This window comes from Geotrypetes seraphini, chromosome 1 (genome assembly GCF_902459505.1).
Source record: "Geotrypetes seraphini chromosome 1, aGeoSer1.1, whole genome shotgun sequence".
Lineage (NCBI taxonomy): Eukaryota > Metazoa > Chordata > Amphibia > Gymnophiona > Dermophiidae > Geotrypetes > Geotrypetes seraphini.
The window spans coordinates 73,342,067-73,367,133 of record NC_047084.1 but is presented as its reverse complement, the minus strand read 5'-3'; positions in this window follow the sequence as shown (position 1 = coordinate 73,367,133).

Genomic DNA, 25,067 nt, shown 5'->3' with positions numbered 1-25,067 from the left:
GACATGGATATGATTCAATTAATGATTTGAAACAATGTCAAAAAACATAGAATTTTGTTTCTGCAAATTGGCATTTAATGAAATAAGATAACACATGGGGCAAGTCATTTAACCCTCCACTGTCCCAGGTACATTAGATAGATTGTGAGCTCACCAGGACAGAAAGGGAAATTCCTGATGTACCTGTATTCAAAACCACTTTGAGTGTGGTTGTAAAACTACAAAAAGGCGGTAATCAAGTCCCAACACTCTTTTCAGCTGCAGTGGCAAAATAATGCTCAGAATTTAGGAAGTTGGTTGGTTGGACTGAGAACTTTTCATCACCCCTTCGTAATTGATGTGATTGTAATGCCTTGAAAAATCAACAAAAACTACTGGTACACAATAAATGAAAATACACTGAATGTGAAAGATATTTGATACAAAATTTAGTGGCCACGTAGTGGAACGACAATGGGTGTCAATGATAGCATATTATGTTCCAAATGAGATGCACTGTTGTTCCTACTGTAGTGTAATGGGGTTCAATGTTAACACAAAAAGCTTAATGCTTGCAACAACTGAGGAAGGAATTCATGAGGGCATTAAGGGCCGAATTCTGTAACCAGCGCCCAAGAGGGCAGCCATCTTAAGAGCGGCCGCTGATTGCCTGCCAATAATTTGATAGCACGGTTACAGAATCGCGCTTATTCAGTCAAGATAGGCAGCTGAAATGCAGGCCCGGATAATCCTAGCTCACATTTCAGCCGCTTATCTTTGTCACTAGACCACAAAAGCTTATTGTGGCAGGGGAATTCCCCCTCCTCCATCAGCTAAGTGGCAGGGACTCCCCAAAGCCATGATTCTGTGACCGGCACCCAAGTCAAATTGCCTGACAATCACAGCTCTGGGAGTCCCTACCACTCAGCTGATATGGGGGGGGCGGGGAGGGGAATTCCCATGTCATGATCAGCTGAGCCAGCTGCCGCAGACAGAGACCCCCCAACCGGAAGGAGGGATGGCCACTCCCTCCTGCCGCCACCCCTTCTAACATCCCTGGCAGGAATGTTGCCCACTCTCTCCTGCTGGCACCTCCCCTAATCACATGACCCACTGAACACCCTCCTGACCCCCCATGGACCCCCAATACCTTTATCTGCAAGTCCGACTGGAGGGTTACCTACTCCCTACGGCTGGCAGGCCCGCCTCTTCAGAATGATGGGCCTTTCCCTTCCCAGTGCATCCTGGAATGCACTGGTGGGGGGAAGGCTAAGGCCTTGATTGGCCCAGGCTCCTAAGGCCCCTCCAATAGGAGAGGCTTTAGGTAACTGGCCAACCAGAGTCTTAGGCCTCCATCCCAATACATTCAGTTACTGCACATCTTCATTACATTCAGCAAGCTTAATGCAATCTTTCTTTTTTCTAATGCATAAGGTGATATGGACTCCGGTTAATTAAGCTGTCAAAAATAGATGACTCCAAATGAAAAGTTTGCTGGACTTGTAAGGATACAGTTGGAACTATGGAACATATAATATTTAAATGCCCATATGTTGCTTCATATTGGAGTCAATAATGTCATCTTTGCTCTCTATAACAGATCCATTAACTTATTCGATAGTTATTCTAGGGGTTAAGGTCTTAACTCTACATTGAACACTTACAAATCACTACTACTGAAGAATTTAACAATGATAACAATTCTATCTAATTGGAAGGATTTTTCTACATTGGATTATATCATGTGGTAGAATATGAATAGGAAGTTCTTCTTTACCCAACGGGTGGTGGATACCTGGAATGCGCTTCCAGAGGGCGTGATAGGACAGGGTACGGTATTGGAGTTCAAGAAGAGATTGGACAATTTTCTGAAGGAAAAGGGGATAGAAGGGTATAGATAGAGGATTACTATACAGGTCCTGGACCTGATGGGCCGCCGCGTGAGCGGACTGTTGGGCATGATGGACCTCTGGTCTGACCCAGCAGAGGCATGGCTTATGTTCTTATGTTCTTATGATATGCTTATACATTAAATATGAGAAAATATATGCAATTAAGGGCTGCTTTTATGAAGCCGCGTTAGTGGATTTAGCGCACACAGCTTTTTAGTGCGCACTAAACCCACGCTACCCAACTAGAACTAACGCCAGCTCAATGCTGGCGTTAGCGTCTAGCGCGGCCGGCAGTTTAGCGCACGCTATTACACGTGTTAAACTGCTAACGCAGCTTCGTAAAAGGAGCCCTAAGTGTGGTAATTTGAGAAAATTTATGAAGGTATAGGATTGTTTACTTAAATGTAAGGAGTAATTGTTGGTAATTTCTTGTTTTATACAATGAGTTGTGACACCCTATGACTATATTTATATTGTATTAATATTATTAATGCTTTGTGTTTTAGTTTGTACTGATTTCTTTAAAATTTCAATAAAATATTTATGTAAAAAAAAAATACCGTGTTTTGGTGGAATCATGTCTGTTTGATTAGACATCACAAGATCCAGGTAGTTGAAAAAACTAAAACTTAAGCTAAAATCTAAGGGGCTCATAATCGAAAGAGAAAGACGTTCAAAAACTGGCCTAAGTCGGCACTTGGACAAACATTGTCCAAATACATCCAAGTGCCGATAAAAAAAACGGGTTTTGGACGTATTTCTAAATGACCTAGGCCTTCATAGTGCCGCTGAAAGACCAAAGATAAACGGGGCGTTTCAGAAGGAGTGTCGAGGGTGGGAGTTGGGCGGGACGTGGGCCGGCTTAGACTTAGTTGTACAGCATGTATAACCGAAAGTTATACAGCCCAGGATCAACGGATAAGCACTGGAAACACATAAAACAGACCCCCCCACACTACCTCAGTGATCACCGACCCCACCCCCACCCCCATAAAAATATTAATCACACCTTTAAAATTCAGTCTCCAGACCATCATCACCTGGCAGCCTGGCATAGGAAAGCCTAGTCGTCTAGCACAGAGGCGGCTTAAGCCGTCTTGAGGGTGGGTTAGGCACTCATGGAGAGGAGGACCCATGCCCATAAGCCCCTGTAATCACTGCATTGATACTTAAACATGTGCACTCTCCTATACACCCCCAAAATCCTTTTTTACTGGCATATAAGTGGCTCCTGCAGCTATAAGGGCTATTAGGATGGTAGATAAGTGGGTCTAAGGGATTCTGGAGGTGGTTTGGGGGGCTCACCATGACCTTTAAGGGAGCTGTAGTGAGATGAAGACATGGCACCCTTTTTGTGAAGTTCACAGCAGTGCTCTGTAAGGTACCCCACTATTTAGGGGCCATGTCTGGGTGTTCAGTCCATCACTTTGAAGACCCCTCCCATGTCATAGAAACATAGAAACATAGAAAGATGACGGCAGAAAAGGGCCACAGCCCATCAAGTCTGCCCACTCTATTGACCCACCCCATTGAGTGCTAGTGACCCTGTTCCTTAACTTGGCCCTTGTAGGGATCCCACGTGTATGTCCCATTTATTCTTAAAATCAAGCACGCTGGTGGCCTTGATCACCTGCACCGGAAGTTTGTTCCAGTGATCTACCACCCTTTCCGTGAAGAAATACTTCCTTGTGTCACCACTAAATTTCCCCCCTCTGAGTTTGAGGGGGTGCCCCCTTGTGACCGAGGGTCCCTTGGGAAAGAATATATCGTTTTCCATCTCGACGCGACCAGTGACGTACTTAAATGTCTCAATCATGTCGCCCCGTTCTCTGCGCTCCTCCAGGGTATAGAGCTGCAGTTTGCCCAGTCTTTCTTCGTATGAGAGACCCTTGAGTCCGGCGACCATCCTGGTGGCCATCCGCTGGACCGATTCAGCTCGAAGCACGTCTTTCCGGTAATGTGGCCTCCAGAATTGCACACAGTATTCCAGATGAGGTCTCACCATGGTTCTGTAGAGTGGCATTATGACTTCAGGTTTGCGGCTGACAAAGCTTCGATTGATACATCCAATCATTTGCCTTGCCTTAGATGAGGCCTTCTCTACTTGTTTAGCAGCTTTCATGTCTGCACTGATGATTACCCCCAAGTCCCGTTCCTCTGACGTTCTAGCTAGCGTTTCTCCATTCAAGGAGTATGTTCTACATGGATTTCCGCTGCCGAGATGCATGACCTTACATTTATTAGCGTTGAAGCCCAGCTGCCATGTCGAGGACCAGTTTTCCAGCGTGATCAGATCCTGCGTCATACTGTCCTTGAGGTTGCTTTCACTTACTATGTTACACAGTTTGGCATCATCGGCAAACAGTGATACTTTACCCTGAAGCCCCCGGGTTAGGTCTCTTATGAATATGTTAAAAAGGGATGGTCCCAGGACTGAGCCCTGCGGCACTCCGCTAGTCACCTCCGAAGTCTCAGAGAGGGTGCCGTTGACCACCACCCTCTGAAGTCTTCCACTCAGCCAATCATTGACCCATGCAGTTAGTTTCTCACCCAACCCCATTGATTTCATCTTGTTTAATAGTCTACGGTGTGGGACACTGTCGAAAGCTTTACTGAAATCCAAGTATACTATGTCCAGAGCCTCTCCTGAGTCTAGTTTTCCTGTCACCCAATCAAAGAAGCTTATAAGATTAGATTGGCATGACCTGCCTCTTGTGAATCCATGTTGACAGGGATCCCTTAGATTCCCTTCATCCAATATCGAGTCTAATTTACCTTTGAGTAGAGTTTCCATGAGTTTACACACTATTGATGTGAGACTCACAGGTCTGTAGTTCGCTGCCTCTGCTCTGCAACCCTTTTTGTGCAGAGGAACGACGTTTGCTGTTTTCCAGTCCAGGGGTACTCTCCCTGTACTTAGGGAGAGATTGAAGAGCATGGCTAACGGTTTTGCCAGAACATCGCCTAGTTCCCTGAGCACTCTTGGATGCAACTCGTCCGGTCCCATGGCTTTGTTCACCTTGAGTCCTGACAGTTCTCTGTAAACATCAGCTGGTGTGAACTCAAAATTCTGAAATGGGTCTTCCTTGTTTTGCATTGCTTCCAGCTGTGGCCCGTGTCCTGGTGCCTCGCAGGTAAAGACCGAGCAGAAGTAATCATTCAGTAGTTTGGCTTTTTCAGAATCTGTTTCCACATAATTCCCGTCTGACGTTCTAAGGCGTACTATCCCGTTTGCGTTCTTTTTCCTGTCACTAATGTACCTGAAGAATGATTTGTCCCCTTTCTTGATGTTCTTCGCTAGAGTTTCTTCCCTTCGAAGTTTGGCCTCCCTAACTGCCGTTTTGACTGCTGCAGACTTTGTCCTGTATTCAATGTTTGCTTCTTTTTCCCCGGTGCGTTTGTATGAGAGAAATGCTCTTTTCTTCTCCTTGACGAGGCGCGAGACCCTATCAGTGAACCATTGGGGTTTCTTTCTTCTTTGTTGTTTAGTTACTGATTTTATGTAGCGGATAGTTGCCTCCTGAAGGGTCGATTTCAAGGTTGACCACATAACCTCCACATTATCCGTTCTTTCTTGAACCTGAAGCGTCTGATGGACGAAGTCTGCCATTTGTGCGAAGTCAGCACCCCGGAAGTTGAGTACCCTTGTTTTTGTTTGTGATCTAGGAAAGCCTTTCCTAAGGTTAATCCAAACCATGTTATGGTCACTGGTGGCTAGCGGTTCTCCCACCGAGATCTCTGAGACACTTTCCCCGTTCGTAAGTACCAGGTCCAGGATGGCCTGGGCTCTAGTGGGCTCTAGTACCAATTGTTTGAGCCGTACTCCCCTTATGGACGTCAATATCCTCCTGCTATCACAAGTTGTCGCTGAGAGTGTGTTCCAGTCTACATCAGGCATGTTGAAGTCCCCCAATAGAACAACGTCCCCCCGTAAGGTGATATTTTCAATGTCATCAATTAAATCAGCGTCCTTGAGCTCCGATTGTCTTGGAGGTCTGTACACTACACCAAGGTACAGGCATTTTTCTCCGCCTCTGGCCAGGTTTACCCAGATGGATTCCCCAGTATACTTGACATCCGTGATCCTGGTTGTTTTGATATTTTCTTTGAGGTAAAGTGCTACCCCTCCTCCTAACTTACCCTCTCTGTCTTGCCGAATCAGGTTGTATCCTGGTATAGTTATATCCCACCCGTGAGAGTCTGTGAACCATGTTTCGGAAATCGCTACTATGTCTAGGTCTGCATTAACTATTTCTGTTTCCAGTTCTAGAAATTTGTTCCCCAGGCTGCGTGCATTAACATACATAGCTCTCCACTCTTTTTGTTTATTTAGCTCGTGTAGAGAGCAACCCATTTGAGTTAAAGTGTCCCCTAGCGATTCTTTTGCAGTAAGGGTACTTACCTTATACTTTGAATCGAAGTTTTGGTTTGCCACATCAGGATTGTTACTTACTGCTCCGGTGTAAAAGTGGGTACCCACCCCCGACTTACCTAGTTTAAAGCCCTTCGAAGTAGGTGGGCTAGTCGGTGTCCAAAGACGTTCTTGCCTCTGTTGGTCAGGTGGAGTCCGTCTGGTCCTTGTAGTCCCTGTAGTGCCTCTCCGTGATTCAGGAATCCGAAGTTCATTTCCCGGCACCATCGCTGTAGCCACTCATTCGTCTTCAGGATACGTTCTTCCCTGTCCCTTCCTCTGCCCCTAACAGGAAGAATTGAAGAGAATACTACCTGTGCTCCTGTCTGCTTCAGCCTCTTTCCCAGAGCTCTGAAGTCACTGGTTATGTCCTCCAGGGTGTTCTTTGCAGTGTCATTCGTTCCGATGTGGATGAGCAGCATGGGGAAATGGTCCTGGGGCCTGAGAAGTCTATCAAGACAGGTGGTCACATCTCGTATTCTGGCTCCAGGAAGACAGCAGACCTCCCTCGACTGCATATCCGGTCTGCATATTGGTCCCTCGGTGCCCCTCAACATGGAGTCCCCAATGGCTATGACTCTACGCTTCTTTTGGGTGTGTCGATCCATTGTTCCCAGGGATGGAGATATGTGTTGGACCTGGTCTTGCTCCTCGTCGGTAGTCTCCTCCTGCAAGACTTGGAATCTGTTCTTCAGGTTCAGATGTGGAGTCGATGTGGAGCTGCCCTGGTGAGAGAAAGAGTAAGAAGGTGAAGAGATTGTAAATGGGGGGGGTGGTCTCCTACGCTTACCTGTGGAGGAGGTCACCAACTGCCAGGAGTCAGTGTCTCCATCCATCTCCTGAACTCCAACAGTTGGTTTCTGTGGCGACGGCCCTGGTGTCACCATGGGAGATCCGTTACGGGCCTGTTCTGTGATTTGGGACAGTTCCTGCACTATCCCATCGATATAGGCCTCATCCTCTCTAATGCCTCTCAGACGTTTCACCTCCTCCCTGAGGCTCCTCAGTTCCTGCATGATGTCGTCACCTGGCTGGCAAACCTCCTCTGTCTGTGTGGAGGCCGAAATGTACTGCTGTGGGATGGTCTCGGTCTGCATGGAGACGTCCTTTCCTGGTGCTGTGTTCTCCTCCGTCTGTATGTAGATTGAGGTCATCTCCCGGATTACCTCGGTACATGGGATGCCGACCTTGCTTGTAGGTTTCACACTCCTTGTCCGCCCTGCCATAACAAAAGGGGAGAGTAAATGTGAGAGTATAAGAGAGAGTATGAGAGATAGTATGAGAGTGTGAGAGATAGTATGAAATTATATGAGGTTAGGGCCTCTGAGGGGTAAGTTGAAAAGTTTGGTGTTAGAGAGATCTGAGCAGTAGGGTGTTTAGAATGAAGGATTTGCCCTACGGTGTCTTGTTTGGCTCTTCTTAAGGCTCTTCGCAAAGGCGCTCTCGCTAAGGCGAGCGCCTTTGCCGCTCGCCTTCGCCGCGCGCCGAACGGCCGCGCGCCGTTGGCTCGCCCCCTTTTAAGGGGGAGCCCGGGCGCTGACTCTGCCTCTGACGCGGGGGGGTGGGCGGAGCTTCCTCTCGCCGCTACCCCAGCGAAATCTCCTGCCTGCCTGCCTCTACCCGACTCCTCCGGCGGCTGCCCTCTGGATCCTGCTTCCTCCTCTGCACGCGGTCAGAGTGCAGGTCGCGCTCGGCTCGACTCCTTTAAGGGGGAGCCCGGGCGCTGACTCTGCCTCTGACGCGGGGGGGTGGGCGGAGCTTCCTCTCGCCGCTACCCCAGCGAAATCTCCTGCCTGCCTGCCTCTACCCGACTCCTCCGGCGGCTGCCCTCTGGATCCTGCTTCCTCCTCTGCACGCGGTCAGAGTGCAGGTCGCGCTCGGCTCGACTCCTTTAAGGGGGAGCCCGGGCGCTGACTCTGCCTCTGACGCGGGGGGGTGGGCGGAGCTTCCTCTCGCCGCTACCCCAGCGAAATCTCCTGCCTGCCTGCCTCTACCCGACTCCTCCGGCGGCTGCCCTCTGGATCCTGCTTCCTCCTCTGCACGCGGTCAGAGTGCAGGTCGCGCTCGGCTCGACTCCTTTAAGGGGGAGCCCGGGCGCTGACTCTGCCTCTGACGCGGGGGGGTGGGCGGAGCTTCCTCTCGCCGCTACCCCAGCGAAATCTCCTGCCTGCCTGCCTCTACCCGACTCCTCCGGCGGCTGCCCTCTGGATCCTGCTTCCTCCTCTGCACGCGGTCAGAGTGCAGGTCGCGCTCGGCTCGACTCCTTTAAGGGGGAGCCCGGGCGCTGACTCTGCCTCTGACGCGGGGGGGTGGGCGGAGCTTCCTCTCGCCGCTACCCCAGCGAAATCTCCTGCCTGCCTGCCTCTACCCGACTCCTCCGGCGGCTGCCCTCTGGATCCTGCTTCCTCCTCTGCACGCGGTCAGGGCTTGCTCTAGGCGTTTTTGACTTGGATGAAAAGTTGGACAAAAATATGGTATAAAGATGTACGATTTAGCGGCTTGGACGATCAGATTGGCAGGACGTATAATTAGATGATTTTCGAAACAAAAAAAATTAGGACGTAATTTTCAAAAATGTGTCCTAGGCTGTTTTTTACTTTGGACGACTTGCGACTTAGACGCAAACGGACTTAGACGTCCCTTTCAATTATGCCCCTCCACTTGTAATTCCCCATTTGTCTCTCATTTTAATCCATTATTTTCTAGCTTCGTGTCGTCGTAACAAGTTCTGATTTGTTCTATTGTATGACTGAAATTCTCAATAAAAATTTGAACCAAAAAATAAAAAAAAGACAGATAAAGGCTGTCCCAACATTACCCAGGGTCAGGATAAGCGTCTGTGGCTAAGTTATACTCTTTTACTAAGGTGCGCTAAACGCTAACTTGTGCATGTTAGTCTATGGACGCATTAGCGTTAGTGCGCACTAAATCGGTTAGCGCACCTCAGTAAAAGAGGGGGTTAGTGCCAGCCATTATCCAGATACTAATATTGACTATTTGCGGGTAGGAAACCTGCAGTGGTCAGCGTGTAAATCAAACACTTCTCGCCATGACTGAATACTGTGTTCAGTTTTCTATGTGGCTCCTTGGAAGAATTATTGTTCGATTGCGAATCCACTAGAGTCAGCTCAGGTCGGCTCAGGACCTGTACCAGTTACAGTTCAGAAAGTCTGAGCTGCACCAAACCCCCCCCCCCCCCCGCTTTTACTAAACCTCAATAGCGATTATTAGTGCAGGGAGGTGTGCTGAATGATCCGTGCTGCTCGCGACGCTCATAGAGTTCCCATTGAGCGTCGGGAACAGCGCGGAGCATTCAACGCGGCTCCCTGCACTAATAATCGCTATTGCGGTTTAGTAACAGGGGTGGGGGAGGGATCTCTCTAGCTCTAAAAAGAGAAGGGTCTGATTTATTTTCACCCCCTTAGTCTAAAGGTTTAGGACGCTCACATTTCCAAATGTCTGTGGTATTGTAAATATTTGTGGTATTTTTTTCTTGGCTTTAATTATGTATTTACATTACATTAGTGACTTCTATTCCGCTCGTACCTTGCAGTTCTAGGCGGATTACAAAAGAAGCTAACTGGACATTTCCAGGAAAATTACAATTTAGGAATTAGGATTACAAAGAAGATAACTGGACGTTTCCAGGAGATTTGCAATTTAGGGAGCTGTATACATGGTTGATATTTTGGAGAGAAAAAATTACAAGAGAGGGTGAGATTTTGAGGGGGAATTTACAAGGGAGGGGAAAGGACAAGGGGAAGAGTTAAGATATCTGGATATATTTTTTGAATAGCAGGGTTTTGATTTCTTTTCAAAATGATTTGAAGTGGTTCATTGTTGTCAGCAAGTTGGAGATGGAGCGGTCAAGTTTCGCTGCCTGCGTCGCTAGTAGGTTGTGTTTTCTTATTCTCTGCTTTGAATAAGGGTGAATTATAAATAATACATCTAAATGAAAAATTGAAAGTAGTAAGTTCACAGAAATTAGATACACAGATTACCAGAGAAGATCAGGACAATTCTATTTTGTACAGAAATACAATGGAAATGAGCTTTTCAAAGGGCATTTTGGCTTCCTGGTAATATGAAACACGATTAGTCCAAATGATACTATGATTGTAGAGCATTTCTCAGCAAAAAATAATAATTACAACCTTTGAAATTTTATCTGTATCCTGACTCCAAGATGACAGGATGTGAGACGGTCAAATCCCTAAAACTTAAAATGAAACCTAACCAATGTGGAACCAAGAACCTTTTTTTTTTTCCTTTGGGAAAGTAAACAAACTCTTACTTCTTTAGCATTCAATTCTGAAATCATGATTGATCGAAGTGTGAAAATATGAAGGGTAAAGAATGCATACAAAATAAATATTCCTTTGGTTCTGCAGGCATCACAGAGAATAAATCCTCTCTTGCAAGGGAAGTCTATGAATAAACAAGGACATGAAACCTGGCTGAAAGATTCCTCATGGACTCCCAACTTGCTGTAAAACCCAGGGGAGATGGGTGCCGAACTCTAAACCTGTCCTAGGTACACATATCTTTGGTATGGTAGTTTGCATTTGGGAAGTGACAGCTTTCCATGGCAAAAACATTACTGCAACAAAAAAAACAGAACAGTATGGGTTTGTCCCTAGTGCTAACACAGCCGTGTGTGTTTGAAAAATGTTCGCATATGTTGACTTCATCAAGAGAGAGAAAGAGATTTTTATGTCGCATGAACATTTAAAATTAATCAATTCAGAAAAAAATATTCAAAGATTGTTTGTTTTCTTTCATTGCTTGTACGGAAAATTATTTTAGAAACGAAGTAATGTATTTAAAAATTCATATTCATCAACTGTGGGCCTAAATTTGTAACCAAAATTTTCTTGCATAGAGAAAGGTCTTATGACGGTAAAAACAAAAATCAACCTTGTAATTTGAAAGGTCACTGAACACAAACAGGACAGCACAGTGGAAAGAGCTGGAATAGATATGGCCTTATGTAAATATTTGCAATATTTTTGTAAAGTATACCTAGAAAAGACCATAATTGAGGTTGGAAATAAATGTGCACCACTAATTAAAGAAGATATCAACATTCCAAAAATAAGCCAGTATAGTTTAATGGTGAGTAACAAAGAGTATAATAAGAGATTAAAATAAATAAATAAACAAAGACTTAAAAAAAACCTTCACCATACTATTCTCAAATGATGACATAGAAAATTACACAAATTTTGTCAAGTATAAAATTATAATTAAACCCTCCCGCAAATGAAAAGAATCTTGCAAAAAAAATATAAGCTACAAAAAACAAAAATCAGGGGCAATTTGATGAAGTCTGCACTCAGGATAGATCAGGGCTGCCCAAGTCCGGTCCTCGAGATCTACTGGCAGGCCAGGTTTTCAGGATATCCACAATGAATATGCATGAGAGAGATTTGCATACCAAGAAGGCAGTGCAGGCAAATCAGTGGGAGCAGGCCGAGGAATTCAGCTGAAAGATACACATTGCCCCAAGGATGAAATGGCAGGCAAAAATTAGCAGTGGCCTGAGTCCCTGACTCTGAACAAGAAGCCACACACTCAGAGGGAAAGAAGTCTTGCCATTCATGCACAGGCACACAGAACATTCGTTGGGGAATTTGTCAGGCTCTGCAGTGAGACAAAGGGCTCCTTTTACAAAGGCGCCCTAGCGGTTAAACACGCGTAATAGCACGCGCTAAACCGCCGGACGCGCTAGCCGCTACCGCCTCCTCTTGAGCAGGCGGTAGTTTTTGGCCAGCGGGGGGTTAGCGCGTGATGAAAAGTCACGCGCGTTAACCCCCGCTAATGCGCCTTTGTAAAAGGAGCCCAAAGTCCATACAGGGACCAACAGACAATCCTGTTTCAATTCTTGAGATATCCATATATTGTTGGATATTTTGATTTTTTTTTCTCTTAATCTGTTTGTATTATTTTGCCAACAGAAAGCCTTGGAGGCAATTTTTATTTTTTTTTAACTTTCTTTAGTTTTTAATGCCAACAAAAAGTGCAATACAATTTACATACAAATAATAATAATCAAATAAGCACTTATAAACAATCAGAATCTATACAAAAAAATAAAATTCCCTCCCCCATCCAACATTACCATCAGGAATAATACCAAAACAAAAGATATACCCCCCTCCCGTTCACACCCCCCTGGATATGTGGGTGCAATACAATGGAAAATAAAGATAAAGGGCAACTAAAACAAATCTACAAAAGACGTCAAGGAGGCAAGTCAAATGCGCGCAAGACAAAAGTGCACGGACAAATGCGCGAAGACAAGTGAGCGCAAGACATGTGAGCGCAATGACAATTGAGTGCAATGATAATTGCACGCAAGACAATTGAACGCAATGATAATTGCGCGCAAGACAATTGAGCGCAATGATAATTGAACGAGAAGACAATTGAACGCAATGATAATTGCGCGCAAGACAATTGAGCGCAATGATAATTGAGCGAGAAGACAATTGCGCGCAAGACAATTGAGCGGAAGGACAAATCAGCGCAACGACAATCACGTGCACGTTCATGTTACTATGGTTACGTTAGCTTCTTTTTTACGTGCTCAGAACAGCCTGCCTTCATTTCGCTAGCCTCTTTGTGATTTGTTGCGTTAGCTCCTTTTTTACATGCTCGGAACAGCCCGCCCTCCTTTCACTAGCATCTTTGTGATTGGTTACGTTTGCTCCTTTTATACTTGCTCAGAACAGCCCGCCTTCCTTTCGCTGTCTGACTGTGTCCGTTATAGGTCTGGTCTAGAACTCTATAACAAGTATTTCTCTTGCACAGATTTAACTCGCCTTTGGTGAGAGCGACACTACTTCCAACTTTCTTCATTTCCAAGGTATGTTTATATTTTCATTTGCTAACTTTTTAACGTTGAAAGCTATATAAGATGCGTGCAACAGAACCGCTAGATAAGTGAGGGTATAAGAAAACACTGTGTATCTCAAGTTTCGCTCAAGTTTCTGACTATATAAGATGCACGCTAGTGAATTGCAAGATAATCGAGTGTAGCAATGATAGGCCGCTGTAGAAAAACGCTAATGAAACCCTGAACACACGCTTATTTATATATAATAATGGAACTATGAGTGCAGATGCGCAGATCAAAGTTTTGACACGAGTGCACCCGCATAATTTCAACTCCCATGGGGTGCTTTTAAGATGTGTGCTACTGAATTGCAAGATAAACGAGTGTAGCAAGTAATAGGGCACTGTAGAAAAGTGCAGATCTAGGAGGGGTAAGGCAGAAGAGGGGAGGGAGTGTGGAAGGGGAAGGGAGGAGGGATGGGAGTTGTTTTTTTTCTTTTTTGTTTTTTTTCTTGGAGGGGGAAGAAAAGGGGGAAGGAGGGAGGGAGGGAGGGAGTGTGTCCTTCTATGCTAACGGTTTAAGCTATATAAGATGTGCGCTAGTGAATTGCAATATATAATAATAATAATATAATAATTATAAATTGTATGGTTTCAGGAGTGAACTGCCATAGAGATGGAAGTAATAACTTCACAGCGTGGGAAAGAACACTGGGTTCATAAAGGACATCGTTATCGTCGTGACCGAGTTATGGCAGATGGTTCCGCGTCCTGGAGGTGTGTGCGTCGTGACTGTGTAGGCAGAAGAAAAAGGCAGATGGATGGATCTTCTGTCGAGATAACGGCGCATGTGCATGCACCCAACAATGCCAGAATAGCTGCAAGGGCTGTGACCACAGTTGAAAAGCCCTGACAGATCATTCTGGGGACAACAGCGGGTTCCACGTTAGAAGCATCTACATTATTGCCTGCATACTCATCCATGCAGAGAACAATCAATCGAAAAAGAAAAGCAGAACATCTAGCAATGGGTAATCCCAGGTCACTAAGAGAGATCCAAGTTCCTGAGAAGCTGCAAAGAACCACGCGTGGTGAACAATTGCTTTTGTGGGATTCTGGTGAAAATGATGAAAGACGCATTTTCATGTTCACAACCCAAGCCAATCTTGAGGTGTTGGAGCAACATGGCCATTGGTTCATGGATGGGACATTTAAAGTTGCTCCCCATTTGTTTGTACAAGTGTTTACCATCCATGCATTTGTAGACAGTCGTGCACTTCCCATGGTGTATGTGTTGTTGAATAATAAAACGGAGGAGGACTATGAACGTGTGCTAAGAAAACTGGTAGAAACCAGAAACACGTTGGCACCATTGATTATTCTCATGGATTTTGAGAGAGCAAGCCTGCAAGCTGCCAACAGAGTATTTCCAAATGCTGCAGTTTCTGGCTGTCTGTTCCATCTGGGTCAATCGTTGTGGCGTAAAATTCAAGATGAGGGATTGATCGCTAACTACAGGGATGATGAGACAATAAGATTGTACACCAAAATGCTGTTAGCATTAAGTTTTGTTCCTGTTGAAGATGTTAGTGAGTGCCGACCAGTTGAACTGCACCCGGTGTATGAATATTGGGAAGACAATACATCGGTAGATGGTGGCGAAATTGGAGAGGTGCCCCACATTTTGCTATTTCTCTGTGGAATATGCGCTCCCGTGTTGAAGATGGACTGCCTCAGACTAACAATTCAGTGGAGGGTTGGCACCATGCATTCCAATCTTCGGTTTCATGTCATCATCCAACCATCTTTAAACTCCTTGAGCATATACAGCGCGAGCAAGATCACACAGAACAGCTGATTGCTCATTTCCATGCTGGTAACCGTGCAGCACCCAGCAGTAAGAGCGTGTATGTGAGAGTGACTCAAAGACTAACAGCGCTGCTGCCAACATATGGACATAGAGACCTCTTTTTCAATATCTCAGAGGTATAGCATATAATCTGGAACTTTAGAGTTTGATATTGAAGTTCAGGTTTTACTGTTGATATACTAACATCCACTGCTTTCTCCTTCTCCACACACCCATTGCTCTTAGTCCTCCCTTGTGCCATATGCTTGTGGTTCTGCTCCTGAAAGGTTTTATGGTGTTGACATAACGTTTGAACATATGTGTGTATTACATGTTTCATACCTATGGAATATGTTAATAAACATTGTTGAAAAATATTTTTCTCTTGTTTTATCTTAGTATGAAATAAATAACCATGGCGTCTATTGTTACTTTTATACGTGCAATCTCACAAACTAACTAATAAGGTATACAATTTAAACAATGAAGTAAACACATCTAAAATCTTCCCTGGATTTTCAGCTGTTAGGTGATTACTTTTATAAGTTATAAAGACAAGAATTGACATGGTAGGTAAGTGGAATAAAGTCATCACATAACAGCTGTGCACATCCAATGAAACCTATACATAATTGGGTAATTATTAAAAGTGGTTATTAAACCTTGGAAATAAATGTGCACATGGTAACACTCCAAACGTGGAGTTCAAAAAAATCTAACTACTCCTGTCCACGTTAGTGTGGTTGCGCTCACCGACCTTCAAATGTTGCTATGAACATTAGAAACATAGAAACATAGAATATGACGGCAGAAAAGGGCCTAAGGCCCAACAAGTCTGCCCACTCAAATAACCCTCCCCTCTAAGTTCCTCTTTGAAGTGAGCCCACGTGTTGATCCCATTTGATCTTAAAATCAGTCATGTTACTGGCCTCAACTACCTGAAGTGGAAGATTATTCCAACGGTCGACCACTCTTTCGGTGAAGAAGTACTTCCTAGTGTCACCATGGAATCTCCCTCCCCTGATTTTCAGCGGATGCCCCCTTATCGCCGTAGGGCCTGTAAGGAAGAAGATATCTTCTTCCACCTCAATGCGGCCAGTAACATATTTGAACGTCTCTATCATGTCACCCCTCTCTCTGCGTTCCTCGAGAGAGTAAAGGTGCAACCTACCTAGTCGTTCTTCATAAGGGACATCCTTGAGCCCTGAGACCATCTTGGTGGCCAATCGTTGAACCAATTCCATTCTTAGCACATCCTTCCGATAGTGTGGCCTCCAAAACTGTACACAGTATTCTAGATGTGGTCTCACCATGGACCTGTACAGCGGCATCACCACCTCGGGCCTTCGGCTGACAAAGCTTCTCCTGATGCAACCCAGCATTTGTCTAGCTTTAGATGAGGCTTTCTCCACCTGATTGGCTGCCTTCATATCTTCACTAATGATTACTCCCAGGTCTCGTTCTGCCACAGTTCTGGTTAAGATCTCACCATTCAGAGTGTAGGTTCAGCATGGGTTTCTGCCACCAAGGTGCATTATCTTACACTTTTTGGCATTGAAATTCAACTGCCAAAGAGTAGACCAGTGTTCCAGAACAAGTATGTCCTGTGTCATAGCGTCGGGCATGGTATCTCCGCTAACTATGTTGGTATCTCCGCTCACTATGTTGGTATCTCCGCTCACTATGTTGCACAATTTAGCATCATCGGCAAATAATGCAATTTTCCCTCGAAGTCCCTGAGGCAGATCTTGTATGAAGATATTAAAAAGGATTGGGCCCAGGACTGAGCCCTGCGGTACTCCACTGTGCACTTCCGACTTTTCAGAGGGGGTACCGTTTACCACCACCCTCTGATGTCTACCACTAAGCCAGTCTTTAACCCATGCAGTTAATATTTCTCCTAGCCCTAATGAACTCATCTTGTTCAAAAGTCTACGGTGTGGGACGCTGTCAAAAGCCTTGCTGAAGTCCAGATACAACACATCCAGGGACTCTCCTTTATCCAGTTCTTTTGTTACCCCGTTGAAGAAGCTGATCAAGTTGGATTGGCAGGATCTCCCCTTAGTAAATCCATGCTGGTGTGGATCCCTCAGTCTCTCGTCATCCATAACCGTGTCTAATTTGTGTTTAATCAATGTTTCCATAAGCTTGCACACTATTGACGTGAGACTTACCGGTCTGTAATTTGCAGTGTCTAACCTGCATCCCTTTTTGTGGAGCGGAATGACATTAGCTGTTTTCCAGTCTAGTGGAACTTTTCCCGTGCCCAGGGAAAGATTGAAGAGCGCGGCTAATGGTTCTGCCAGGACATCTCTCAATTCTCTAAGCACTCTGGGGTGCAAATTATCTGGTCCCATGGCTTTATGCACTTTGAGCCTTGATAATTCTTGGTAGATGCTGCTGGTGGAAAATTCAAAATTCCAGAACGGGTCTTCTGAGCTCTCTCTTGTTTGCAGCTGTGGGCCGGATCCTGGTGCCTCACAGGTAAATACTGAGCAGAAGTATTTGTTCAGTAGGTCGGCTTTATCGGGGTTCGATTCTGCAAAGTTGCCGTCAGGTTTCCTTAGGCGCACTATCCCGTCTGTATTCCTCTTTCTATCACTAACATACCTGAAGAAGGATTTATCCCCTTTTTTAATATTCCTAGCTAAATCTTCTTCCATCCTGAGTTTGGCGTATCTGACCGCCGTTTTGACAGTTCTAGATTTTTCTAGATGAGCTTCTTTGTCTTCTGGTCGATGTTATAGTTTGTGGGATACAAATGCTCTTTTCTTCTGTTTTATGAGTTCTGAGATCTCTGCAGAGAACCATTGGGGTTTGTTATTTCTCTGCCGTTTACTCACAGACCTTATAAAAAGGTTGGTTGCCTCCTGTAGGGTAGATTTTAAAGCTGACCACATGACCTCCACATCATCTGTTGTGTCTTGGGTTTGCAGCGCCTCATAGACAAAATTTCCCATGCTCTCGAAGTCAGTGCCCTTAAAGTTAAGGACCTTCGTTGACGTGTTCGACCTCGTGGATCCCTTCCTGAGGTGAAACCACACCATTCTGTGGTCGCTGGAGGCCAACGCCTCGCCTACCGAAACATCTGTGACGCTATCTCCATTGGTGAGTATCAGGTCGAGAATCGCCTGATCCCTGGTGGGCTCCAGAACCATCTGTTTGAGTTTTGCCCCCCGTATAGATGTTAGCAGCTTTCTGCTGCTGCTGGTTGTGGCTGAAATCTTGTTCCAGTTTACATCTGGCATGTTGAAATCTCCTAACAGTACAGTGTCTCCACGCAGAGTGAAGGTCTCAATGTCTTCAATTAATTCTTTGTCTATGTCATCCTGTTGCTTAGGAGGCCTGTATACAATGCCCAGATATAGGCATTTGCCACTTCCCCTGGCAAGGTTCACCCAGAGGGACTCCCCTGTATACCTGAAACCTGTGATTCTGGTAACTTTGATTTCTTCCTTGATATATAGTGCCACTCCTCCTCCGTTCTTAGCTTCTCTGTCTCTGCGGAGTAAGCTATAACCTGGTATAGCCATATCCCATCCATGGGAATCTGTGAACCAAGTTTCAGATATTGCCACCACATCTAGGTCAGCACTCCTCATTTCCGTCTCCAATTCCAATATTTTATTGCCTAAACTGCGGGCATTGATGTACATAGCCTTCCATACTTCGTGTATGCCCGGTCTGTGCGAAGATTTTCCCGCTTGACTCAGTATTCCCTTTAATTCCCTGTTTGAGTTAGTTCGTCCCTTCTGAGTAGGTATGTCCCCTGCGGTAGTGACTGTGGAGTAAGTACTTACCTCAGACTCAGTAATGGAGTATTTACTTACCATACCAGGATGGTTACTTGCCTTACCCTCCCCCAACTCACCTAGTTTAAAGCCCTTTGGAGTAGGTGAGCCAGTCGTCTACCAAAGACATTCTTCCCTCTTCTGGTTAGGTGGAGCCCATCCGATCCCTGTAGTCCCTGTAGTGCCTGTCCGTGGTCCAGGAAGCCGAAGTTCATCTCCATCAACATTCAAGAAATGTTGTGCATACATGGCCTCTACAGTCCTCTCCATACATATGAAAGTTTGCTTATCTTCCTATTATCCCCTTGTGTGTAATATATTCTGCACTTAGAAACATAGAAGCATAGAATATGATGGCAGAAAAAGGGCCTTTGGCCCAACAAGTCTGCCCACTCAAAGAACTTTTAGGCGTTACTATTGACAGGGAACTTTCCTTTCATGACCATATAAGTTCAGTTGTTAAAACCTGTTTTTTTAAATTACGTATTATCCGATCTCTAACTTCTGTACTAGAAACCAGTTCAATCATTATTCTGATTCATTCATTAGTAATTTCCCATTTAGATTACTGCAATTCACTCCTTAATGGTCTCCCTCAAAAAGAAATCAGACGCCTACAACTAATACAAAATACTGCAATAAAACTTATATATAAAATAGGTAAATATGACCATGTCACTCCTCTTTTAAAAAAAGAACATTGGCTTCCTGTCACTCATCGCATCACCTACTTTCCTTTAAAATAAAACTCTATCATCTGCCCTCGTTCCTATATAAACTTCTCATTCCTCAAAGTTCTCCACGCACACTAAGATCAACCGACCAAAAACTTCTTTTCATCCCCTCCTTAAAAGATTTCTACTATACACGAAAAGTAAACTTCGCAGTAACTGCACCTACTCTCTGGAACTCCCTACCACAGCATCTCCGTGATGAACTTCGACTTGACAAATTTAAGACTGGTCTAAAAACTTTCCTATTCTGCGATGCATTTAATAATCTTTAGAACCATTATTCCTCTTCTTCCTATTCACAACAATCTCTTTGACAAAGCAACCCCTCCCTTTATGTACTACCCAAACCCCTACTATCTCCTTTTTCTTCTCAAATATGTAACTTTACCCATCCCTTTATTCCACCCTCACTTTCCAGTACGTCTGGTAATTGTTTTTTTTATATGTTCACACATTTTTATTTTTCTCAGTTTTCCCTATCTTTTTAATTCGATTGTTAACCGGCCAGATATTAATTTGATGGTTGGTATATCAAAATCAATAAAACTTGAAACTTGAAAGAACCCTCCCCCCTAGGTTCTTCCTTGAAGTGAACCCACAGGTTGATCCCATTTGTTCTTAAAGTCAGTCACGTTATTGGCCTCAACTACCTGAAGTGGAAGATCATTCCAACGGTCAACCACCCTTTCGGTGAAGAAGTACTTCCTAGTGTCACCATGAAATCTCCCGCCCCTGATTTTTAGCGGATGCCCTCTTGTCTCCGTAGGTCCTGTAAGGAAAAAGATGTCTTCTTCCACCTCAATATGGCCAGTAACGTATTTGAACGTCTCTATCATGTCACCCCTCTCTCTGCGTTCCTCAATAGCCCCATGTCCATCTTTCAGGCGCTTTTAGCCCTCTTGAACTGTATGCCACATATCGTCATGCAATCACTTCAAAGCCATGCACAAAATTTCACCCCCATGTTTTAACTACTACACTATTATAGTTACTGATTAACATATTGTGCTACCCCTCTTAAAACAATGTTTCTTCTGTGCATGCGCAGATGCGTAAGTCTCTGTCACGCATCTGACTTGCCACTGTTCTGTTCCATAGTTATTTTATTGGGTCTCAAACAAATATGCGCAAAACAATTGTGAATATTTGATAGTAAACCCTGCTGCACATTCATATATACGCGGCTCACATTAGTATTATAAGGAGCAATAAGCCAGCGCATGCATACTTCGGACATCATCTGCGCATGCGCAGTTCGGGCCCCCCACGTTGACACCTATGTATTCTGAGTTCTCAGTAAACTTTGTTTTTGGAAGACAAACATAAAGAAATTGCACGCATTTGATGTTTAACCCGTCAAGTGTGTGCTGGGAAAATCTGTCAATTGCGCGCAAAACAACAATAACTTTAAAATGAGGACAGACGTCATCGCCATGCACAATGGATGCGCGCCACGCTGACGCAAATTCTGTGTTTCGCTAAAGTTAGACAAAACAATATATACTTCACAATTCACACATGCTCAATTAATATGCGCATTTCACTATTCGAATGCGTGCTCTCAACATAATATAATCTGTGTTTGACCTTTAAAATCAATAATGTATGACGATTAACCATATAACACGTGTTTTAGATCAGTGATTCCCAACCCTGTCCTGGAGGAACACCAGGCCAATCGGGTTTTCAGGCTAGCCCTAATGAATATGCATGAGAGAGATTTGCATATGATGGAAGTGATAGGCATGCAAATTTGCTTCATGCATATTCATTAGGGCTAGCCTGAAAACCCAATTGGCCTGGTGTTCCTCCAGGACAGGGTTGGGAACCACTGTTTTAGATAACCAATAGCAGCGCAGGAAGGGGAAATCTCACGATATTCACTCCCAATCAGTCATGTGAGTGGTATATAAGCTGCGCAAAAACGTCATAGATGCACAGTGAATATGGCTTCCCAAGAAGCGCGAGGGCGAAAGCCCAATTTCACTGAGAGGGAAGTACTCCGTTTAACGGAGTACTTCTTTCTAAATAAGAAACTTTTGTTTCCCATAAGGGGCAGGCACAGGAACATTGTGCAAATGGACAGGGCATGGAGGAAACTCCAGCACCTGTTCAATGCCAGTGCCCTGACACTGCGCTCTGTAAGTACCTATTAAATACATACGCGGTTTATATATATTTGTAATCAGCATGTTTTTTGCGCGGAAGCCAATAATAATATGTATGCAAATTTCATCCGCATTCCATGAAATCGTGCACTTCATATTCATCCACCCGCAGGAAAATTGCACACCAACATTTCACTTGCACGCAAAATATCATAAATAGCTCAAATAAAAAATTTTTATTATGAAAATACAACGTTGTAAAATAGTTTACGCGCATGTGTAATGTGACACATTTCTGTCCATTATATAATAGGTGGAGGATTTGAAAAAAAAAAGGCGAGGGAGCTCAGGCTCCATCACCCAGCCTGGGTGCGATCTGTCAGGATGAATCTGCATAACACTCCAGGTATGTTACAGTAACCTACAGGTGGAGTCTTGGCCCAGTTATCTTGCACTCACTTATCTTACGCTCACTTGTCTTTACGCTCACTTGTCTTTGCGCTCATTTGTCTGCTCCCATTTGTCCATGCGCTTATGTCTTGTGCGCATCTGACTATGAACCAGACGTCAATGGAACCCAAACCAATTTGAATATCTTATTATGCCCCAGCAAGTCAGCATTCATTTTCTCATACTTATAAGTTAAGTATAAGCTCACCCACCAGAAAGGAAAACTAAGGCAATCCCAATTCTTCCAATTGCGAGTAATCATTTGCATAGCTATCGCGGTCATAATTAGGAAAAGCCAGCATTTATGGCGGTCCAAGGGGGCTTAATATGCAATAACGTTCCATATATAACTACCTCATATGTCAATGGAATTGATACCTCCAGTATGGTATCAATCTGTCCCCATATTGACTTCCAAAAGTTAAGTATCAAAAGACAATAAAACAGCAGATGATCCAGTATCCCTATATCAAGATGACAGTGCCAGCATCTATTAGATTTAGAACTGTCTAATTTTTGTAAACAAACAGGGGTCCAGAAACTTCTATGTAACATAAAAAACCATGTTTGCCTCATAGATGCTGATGCTGTACATCTCATCCTCCAAGTCCAAATTCGTGGTCATTGAGATGCAGAAATATGCTGCTTTATCTCAATGCTCCAAATGCCTCTAAGGCAAGATTTTGGCTTTTTATTTAAGAATTCAGATATTCATTTATACCACTGGGCGGCCTGATGTCCTAGCAAATCTGTCTGGAAGTATAGAACCTGCAAGCAATTTAACAGAAATACCAGTAGAGAATTCCACGTGTCAATCTTTATGGCTAAACTCCAAGATTCAAATTGGGGAGTCTAAGAGCACCTGGAAGCACTGGATGTAGGCAGGCATACGTATACTAGATGATGTTATATCAAATGGGAAAATGCTTGATTTTTCACGACTGCACCAATCTTTTGGTATTTTAAAGTCTCAAATTTATAAATGGTTGCAGTTGAAGCAAATATAAATATTACTCGCCAGAGATGGGCTACACATTCCGATAAACATTTCATCAACAGGTGGAAAAAAAGCCTCAAAATTCATATATCAGCAGCCAACAATCAAAAATGATAAACGTTCAAATCTGCTTCATTTACTATCATAGGCAAAAAACTCTACCACCACTGACATATATTTATCAAAGGGTGAAAAAACCCATCACTGTGCACAGGAAAAGAAAACCCAAAAAGTTTCACTTAGCTTAGGATTCATAGTCCCCACATGCCATTTAAATACCTAAGTGATATAAATGCACTTGAGGCATGTCTTTTTCAACTGAAAGGAAGCTCTGGTATGAGGGGCATAGGATAAAAGTGAAAGGGGATAGACCGAGAAGTAACCTCAAAAAAATACTTTATCATGGAAAGGGTAGTGAATGCATGGAATAGCCTCCTGGTGGAGGTGGTGGAGATTAAAAAAATGCATCTAAATTCAGGAACACTTGAGACAAGTACATTGGATCTCTAAAGGAGAATGGGGACTTGCGTACTGCCTTTTTGTTGCTTTGGCATTTGAAAGCTGACATTCAAAGCAATGGGCACTGGAGGATTGAGTGACTTGCCCAGGGTCACAAGGAGCAGCACTGGAATTTGATCTCACAACCTCTGGGTGCAGAGGCAGCAGCTCAACAAGTGAGCAAGACTAGTTAGGCCATATGGTCTTTATCTGCCTTTATTTTGCTCTGTTTAATAAAAATGAATAAAAAAACCATACAAAAAAAGAAGTAATAAATGGACTAAATCTGAAACACAATCTATAAAAAAAGATAAACTCATACATCCATGCAACAATAAATAATTACAACCTATAAAAATGATGACAAAAAAAATATATGCGCTAAACACAAGGGCAACAATCAATAAAGGGTAAAAATTCAGTTCGTTTTGTAAATAAATCTACTATAATAAAACGCTAAGCGCGCATGCGCACTCCTACCTGCATGTTCCATGATCCATATGTCCGTGGTAGTCAGGAGTGAGCATGTGCGCTTACAACGGCCCCACACCTGGCAGCTGAACCCCAAAGTGAATCGCGGCCTCACACAGTACTCCAACGAACCCATCTGACCCTCCCACCGCGGTCTGACCCTCCCATCCGACCCTCCCCTCCCACAGTCTGGCCAACTCCCGTAGTCCCTTGCTGCACTCTTCCCCTTCCCTTCCCGTGGTCCCGGCCCTGATTTGCTCTGCCACGTCTCTGATGATGTCATCAGGGACGTGCCAGAGTAAATCAGGGCAGTAGAAGGCCATGAAGCAGCGTGTTAAGAGTGCTGCAGCCGCTGCTGGAGTCGGGAGGTTTGTCAGGACCGTGGGAAGGGAAAGGGGGGGGGTAGAGGAAAATGCTGCTGCTGCTGCACATTGACGTGGAGGGGAAGTGAAATGTTGCTGCTGCTGCTGCTGTACAGAGAAGTGCAGGGAGAGGGAAATACTGCTGCTGTTGCTGCACAGGGAAGTGGTGTGGGGGGAGGGAAATAGACTGAGAGGGAATGCTGCTGCGGCTGCTGTTCTAAAGGGAAGTGGGAGGAGGGAAATGCTGTTGCTGCTGCACAGGGAAGTGGGGTGGGGGAGGGAAATGCTGCTGCACATAAAAATGGAGGGGGAGGGAATGCTACTGTACTTGCTGCACAGGGAAGTGGGGGCAAGGAAATGCTGCTGCTGTAGAAGAAAGACATATGGCCTTGGGGAAGGACAAAAGGGACCTGAAGGGAAAAGATGGCAAAAGGGGTGAAAAAGGGTCAGAGAGAGATGGTAGAGGGTGTGAGAGAGGGAAAGGGCGTGATGAGGGTCTAAAGGGTACAGAGGACTAAGGAAATGGTGAAAGGTGAGGTGGTGGGTCTGGGATCAGTGGGAGGCACGATCCAGCCATGGTTCAGGCTGGGCATGGGTGGCTTCAGGGTATAGGTGGGGCTATTCTAGCACCCATTATTGTAACAAATGTAATGGGCTTAAACACTAGTTATATATAAAAAAGACACTA